Below are 7,617 nucleotides of genomic sequence, written 5' to 3'. Positions count from 1 at the left end.
CTAGCTTAGCTAGATCTAAAGCTAAGACCTAGCTTCTATAGATTACTTAGATTAGAATCTAATCTATAGATTAGGTTCTAATCTCTCTAATCTATCTAATTTATATTACGTAACTCTAATTATTTCTATAACTTTATACGTAATCTCTTATTCTATAACCTTAGACTTAGCCTACTATTTTCTCTATCTTAGCTAGCTAACTCTATTACTAATTCTGTAATTATAATACTTACCTCTTCTTCTAAAGTATTATTCTAAAGCTCTATCTTATTTCTAGATATAGTATTTTATTATTCTATACTATTCTTATATAAGAGTAGTATTACCTATAGTTCTATAGTATTATATTCTCTCTTCTCTTTCTATCTCTACTATACTACCTACGCGTACTAAGTTCTTAATAGTCTACTATTACTATTATACTAACCTTATTCTATATATAGGTATAGATATATTAGATAACCTCTATAGTACGTATTGTTTTCGCAACCTATATTACGTTATAGAGGTATCTTCTAGTTATTATTCTAAGTATTTAGTAAAGAACTAGTTCTATAATAAGGTGCTAGATTAGAAAGAGGTAGAGAAGCTAGATTAGTTAGTAGCTAATTTATGTTCTTAGTAGTCTAAGGCTAGTCTTAAGATAGAGCGCCTTACTAAGACTTAGTAGTTAGAGCTAGATTACTTACGTGCCTAAGAGGCTCTTCTAGATAAATTCTAGTAGTCTACTAACGCGCGTAGTAAGCGCCTATAAAAGTAGCTAGAGCTAGTATAGTATTATTATAACGTACTACTTTTAAAGAACCTTACTAATATTAAAAAGTTAGAGTAGTTAGAGTATAAGGTATAGCTATTCTTTCTATTATAACCTTCTATTTCTATAGTTAATTCTCTCTAGTTGTTTAACTAGAGTTATCTAGAGAATTCTAGTTTCTAGTCTTCTAGTATTAGTAGTAGCGCCGCTAATAAAACTTCTTAAGTTTTTTAGAGTAGTTCTTAAGGTTTTCTAGAGGTTTCTAAGTATCTTTCTCTAGTAGGTACTCTTTCTACCTTACTTAGTATTTCTACTAACCTTGTATACGCTTTCTATTTAGTATCTCTTTAACCTTAAAGTTCTAGTCTAGTTCTACCTTAGTTTATTTATCTAGTAACGCGCTATTAGGTACTAGCTTAAGTTTAGATTTATAGAATATAGAATATATTTATATTATTAGTAGTAGCTTTAGTCTAAAGTTAATAGGTCTAAGTTGTTTGTTTATTTTAAATAGTTTAATTTTTAGGTAGTTAAGTTTTTTACTAGGTTGTTTAGTGCGTAAGTTTTTTTGTAGAATAAAAACTTTACCTCTCTTCTTAAAGGTTAGTCTCTTAATTCTTTTTTTATTTACTTATTAGGTTATTTTTTCTACTATTTTCTATAGTTTATTATAGATTATTCTTATTTAGTATTCTTTTTCTTTTATCTTTAGAGAGATTATAGCTATATATATTAAGAATTTATATATTCTAGCCTTATAGCTATAATATATCTAATAGAGAGTTATCTCTATAGTTTCTTATTTTACTATATTATATACTAGTTATACTATAGATAGTAGTTTAACCTAGTTATCTTATTTCTAGTTAACGTAGTTTCTTAGGTATTCTTCTAGAGTCTAATTTATTTATTCTATCTAGCTATTAGTCTATAGGTAGAAGCTAGTTAATATTTAGTTACTTATTTCTATTTAGCTAAGTAGCGCATTCTAGAACTTAGATATAAATAGCTTATCTCTATTTATTATAACTTATTCTAGTATTTTATACTAGCTAAATAGTTATTAGCTTACCTTATAAGCTAGTTCTTTAGCTTTAAGAGTTTTACTAGTTAGGTAGAAGTATACGTACTTAGTAAATTAGTCTATAATTACTAGAATAGTATTATACTTTCTTTATAATACTAGTTTAGTTAACTAGAGTAGCTTAGTAATAAAGTCTATAGTAACGTATTACTATAGTACTATAGGTAGTTCTAAAGGTTATAATAGTCTATATAGTTAGTATCTAGTTACCTTATTTTACTAGTATTCTATATATTCTTATACTATTCTTATAACTTTCTTCTTTATTATAAGAAACCTATATTCTTAATATAACCTCTCTAGAGTACGTTTAATTTCTTAGTACTTATATATTATAGTACTATAGAATTTCTAGATAGATTCTATTTATAGTATTTCTAGTACCTCTTACTATTCTTATATATTAGGTAGTTCTAGTCTATTATTCTACTAGTTCTAGATTTCTATAATCTAGCTAATTTATAGCCTATTATATTCTAGAGTTCTATCTAGCTTTATATAGAGTATAGTCTTATATTTTTCTTTTATAGCGCTTACGTAGTTAGCTTTATAGCTAAGTACGTCTACTACTTTATTTTTAGTACTCTTCTAGTATTAGATTATAAAGTCTAGTATAGCTATTATTTCTACTTACCTAACTTATTATTAGTTTAGTATCTTTGTTATTATAAACGCTATAAGGTTTTTATAGTCTAATACTATATTAATAGAGTACTTAGTATCTTCTAAGTATATTCTCTATTCTTTTATTACTACTATAATAGCTATAAGTTTCTTATTATATATATTATAGTTAAGTTCTAGTACTAAGAACTTTCTTAAATAGAAGAAGTATAGTTAATACTTACTATCTTCTCTAGGCTAGCTAAGGTATACCTCTAGAGCTTAGTCTAATACGTCTATCTTAATCTATATTAGTTTATTTTTATTAAACATTTATAATAGCAATGCTATAGTAAACGTTTATTTTAGCGTTTTAAACGCTTATTATTATAGGTCTTTCTATCTAAACTCTTAGTTCTTCTTAGTAACTTCTATAAGAGGTATAGTAATCTATAAGTACTCTTAGATAAACTTTTAGTAGTAGTTTGTAAATTCTAGAAAGAATTATACTTCTTTTACTATTTAGAGTATAGGCTAGTCTAGAACTACCTAGACCTTATCTATTTCTATCTAAATTCTCTCTTAGGTTAGATAGAATTCTAGATAACTAGTCTCTATATAGTAGAACTTACTTTTATTAGAAGCTATTAGAAGCCTATACTTCTTAAACTTCTATAGTATTTTTTATACGTAGTTCTTATATTTTTCTAGTATCTCTTTTAAATATATAAGTATATTATTTAGGTAAGCTATTATAAACCTTCTTATATACTTATATAGAGCTATATTAATTATACTTTAGAATATTACTAGTATATTAGTAAGTCTAAATAGTATAACTAAGTATTTATATAGGTTTTCTCTTATTCTAAAGGCTATTTTCTACTTATATTCTTCTTTTATTTATATTTAGTAGTATTCTTTCTAGATATTAAACTTTATAAACTACTATACTTCTATAAGCTAGTCTATAAGTTCTAAAATTATTAGTAGTAGGTAATAATTCTTTTAGGTTACCTAGTTAAGCTATTAATAGTTAATATATAGTCTTAGCTATCTAATTTTTTTTTAGTATAAATAGTACTAGTAAGGCTATTAGGCTTTAGCTTTCTTAGATATATTCTTTTTATAAGAGTCTCTCTAAATACCTTTAGAGTTTCTCTCTTTACTTATAGCTAAGTAGGTATATTAGTTCTAGCTTTAGCGTAGCTTTATTCTCTATAGGTATCTTATAGTTCTATAGTTTATATTTAGATAGAATACTATTATTCTATCTATTAAATAATAACGCGAACTTCTTATAGTTCTTTTTAACTTCTTAAGGTAGTTACTCTAACGTACTTTATAAGCGAACCGACTATATAAGCGAGCCGACTACCTTTCTCTTAGCAAGAAAATTAACGAAAATTAACCCGTTTTTCTTAAATAACTTAGCGAAACCTTAATACTTTTCTATAAAAATTTATATATATATTCTCTATAGTATATTACACCTTATAGTAAAGTTGCACTAAGATATATTACGTAATTAAAAAGCTATACGTATTTAGGTAACTTTTAAGAAAAATCTAGTTTACTTCTAGTTAATACTATTATATCTTTATAATAATATATAAAACTTATTAAATATAGTATATATAAGTTAATAAAGGTTTCTAGAAAACTTTTATAGAGCTAGCTCTTCTAGGTATCGCGTAATAAGAGGTAGAAGTTTAAAAAAATCTTTTTAGAGTTTTCTTCTCTAACTATATATATATATTAATAATCTAGCTATATAAAGTTATATATTATAAGCTAATATATATTATAAGCCTGCTATATATTTAGAAGTAATAATTTTAAGATAGTTTTAGTATCTTTCTCTCTTTCTATACTATACTACTAAAAAGGCTTTACTTTTAAATAACTACTTAAAGCTTCTATATTATTAGTTAATAAGCTCTATATAGTTAGAGCCTACTACAATTTATATAATAATAAGTTTATATAGCTAGATTACCTATATATATATATAGTTAGAAGAGAAAACTCTAAAATAGATATTTTTTTAACTTCTATCTCTTATTACGCGATACCTAGAAGAGCTAGCTCTATAAAAGTTTTCTAGAAACCTTTATTAACCTATATATACTATATAATATAAGTTTTATATATTATTATAAAGATATAATAGTACTAACTAGAAGTAAACTAGATTTTTCTTAAAAGTTACCTAAATACGTATAGCTTTTTAATTACGTAATATATCTTAGTATAACTTTAGTATAAGGTGTAATATACTATAGAGAATATATATATAAATTTTTATATAAAAATATTAAGGTTTTACTTAGTTATTTAAGAAAAACGGGTTGATTTTCGTTGATTTTCTTGCTAAGAGAAAGGTAGTCGGCTCGCTTGTGTAGTCGGTTCGCTTATAAAGTACGTTATATTAGATTATAGCTTCTATATCTATATAACACTAACGTCTTAAGATTATTTCTTTATATATTTTGTTAAACCTATAGAGAATATTCTTCTAATCTTTACCTCTAGCTCTTAGTAAGCTCTTAGGTAGCGTCTTACTCTAGCCTTCTATGCTACTTTAGGCCTTCTCTAGAGTTCTAACCTAATCTAATTAATATTAGAGTTATATCTTTATAGCTAATCTAGCTCTAGAAGTATATCTATATTTTCTAGTTCTATAATATTATAGAATTATTATTTCTATATTTCTTAGATATCTAATACTTATACCTTAGTCTCTAAGTAAATCTATTCTTAGCTAAAGATAGATAGCTAGTTATTTATAAGTTATACTTAGTATAGCTATTATTTCTCTTAGAATAGTATATTCTATAGTCTTACTAGACTAGCTAAGATATACATTTTTACTACTTTGCTATCTATATAGACTATAAGCTTCTTATCTTCTAATATAGTCTTAACGCGCAGCGTTCTAGGTTTTAGAGTAATAATTTTATCTATAGTCTAAAGAGAGCCTTTCTAGAATAAACCTCTTTCTTAGAAGTCTTCTAGTTTTTTAACTTTAAGAAGGTAGCTAGTACTAACTTCTATTTCTTTTCTACTATATATACTAGGTATTATTCTAGTAAGTATATAGTCTAATAGAGTTATATATATTTATCTTTAGCTCTCTAACTATAGTATAGATATTTCTATTCTAAGAAATACTATCTATAGTTAAGTATATAGTAGTTAGAGTAGTTAGCTATCTATTCTATAGTTTAGTACTACTCTCTATAGTATTAGTACCTAATAGTATACTAGTTCTAGAGTTTAGCGTAGTATACTTTATTATAAACCTTCTTAATTAGTTTAGATATTACTATTTAGCTAGCTTTCTCTCTAGAATATAGGTCTATATACGTAGCTATCTAGATTTTCTTATTATCTAGTCTCTAAGTACTAGTAGCTATCTTAACTACTACTTTTTCTTTTCTACTATAGATTACTAAGAGGTAAGTCTAATAAATATAGTTATATTCTAGATAGTTACTCTTATATAGCTAATATAGTTTCTACTATATATATACTTTAATTTTCTAGTTATATAGAAATAGTCTAGAGAGTTTCTTTCTCTAGAATAGTTTAGTTAGGTATACCTTATAGAAGAGGTTCTAGTATCTATCTCTTTCTATACACCTTAGTTACTATTACTTAGCTTTCTTAGCCTTAGAATAGTTTATAGAGAAGCTCTAGTATATCTTCTAGATATATAAATATACTTCTTTATCTATAAGGTATTCTACTAACCTAGCTACTTTCTTAAGAGCGTTTAACGCCTTCTAGAATTCTTTATTAGTAAATAGAATATTCTAATATACGTATTAGTAGTTCTACGTATTATAAGATTCTACGTATATCTAGTACTATTATACGTTAATACGTTATTAGATTATATCTAGAGTAAGGTATTCTATATATATAGAGTACTCTAGTATAATAGTCTAGACTCTAGTTAGATACTATTCTATGTTAGTCTTATCTTTCTAGTATGTTATATAGCTATTATTATAGCACGCTATCTATAATAGGCTATTATAGTTCTCTTAGATCTTTTTAATTATTTTTCTTATTTTTAGATAGTTTTACGTAAAATATCTCTTCTTGCTATAGGCTAGGTATAGTCTCTTCTTAAAATATTATACCTTCTCTTTAGTTTATAGAGTCTATTTCTCTTTCTATAGAGCTTTAACCTAGTCTAGGTCTATAGAGTCTTCTTAGAATATAGTTTATAGGCGTCTAGTTCTAACTATTAGTAGTATAGAGTAGTTTCTTTCTTATTAGTATTCTAGGTTTCTTTTATACTATTAGTTATTAATCTTTACTACTATCTCTATAGTATTACTTAGATTTTCTAGTTGTTTAGCATGCGTAATATTATTCTTAACTAACTCTTTTAATTCTTTATAGAAGAGTTCTACTAGCGTAAAGTTATTCTAGTCTAGATAGGCGCTTAGCTACCTAAACGTAGCTGCGTATTAGAATACTAATCTAGTTTAGTATAGTTAGAATAGCTTCTTCTAAGCTATTTTATATATATTAACTTCTCTAAATATTCTCTTAAGGTGCTTTATAAACCTAGTCTAGCTCTTAAAAATCTTATCTATAGACTAATACGTTCTTTTTATATTACTCTTATTTTCTAACTAATTAGATATATAGAGTTTAGTCTATATAAGAGCTTCTCTCTTTATGTTTATTATAGCTTCTAGAATCTTATTCTTATCTTATAGAAACGCTATAGCGTTATACCTTAGGAAGAGCTTTATAGCTACTAAGAATACGTTAAGGTTCTCTCTCTTACTATTAAAGCGTTAGAGTAGAGTAATCTTAGCCTAGGTCTAGCGTTTTACTATTACTAGCTTCTCTACCTAGTAGATATCTATCTTCTAGAGTACTATAATAATTTATTAGAGTTCTATAATCTATTTCTCTATAGTTAGCTTTCTAGCCTAGACCTTCTCTTATTAGGTTCTAACTATTAATATAGTTATTCTACTCTTTAACATTAGGTAGTTATTTTATTATAAGCTATTCTCTTAGCTAAAACTAGAGCTTACTTTTATAAGAGAATATAAGAGGTATACTTTAGACTAGAGTCTTTAGTAATAAAGAGGTAGAGGTAATAATACTATAAGTTATAAGTTATAGTAGTAATTTAATAAATAAA

Source organism: Trematosphaeria pertusa (genome assembly GCF_010094035.1).
Source record: "Trematosphaeria pertusa strain CBS 122368 unplaced genomic scaffold BU26scaffold_23, whole genome shotgun sequence".
NCBI classification, from domain to species: domain Eukaryota; kingdom Fungi; phylum Ascomycota; class Dothideomycetes; order Pleosporales; family Trematosphaeriaceae; genus Trematosphaeria; species Trematosphaeria pertusa.
The sequence above is the reverse complement of the archived record's forward strand: the minus strand, read 5'-3'. Positions refer to the sequence as shown.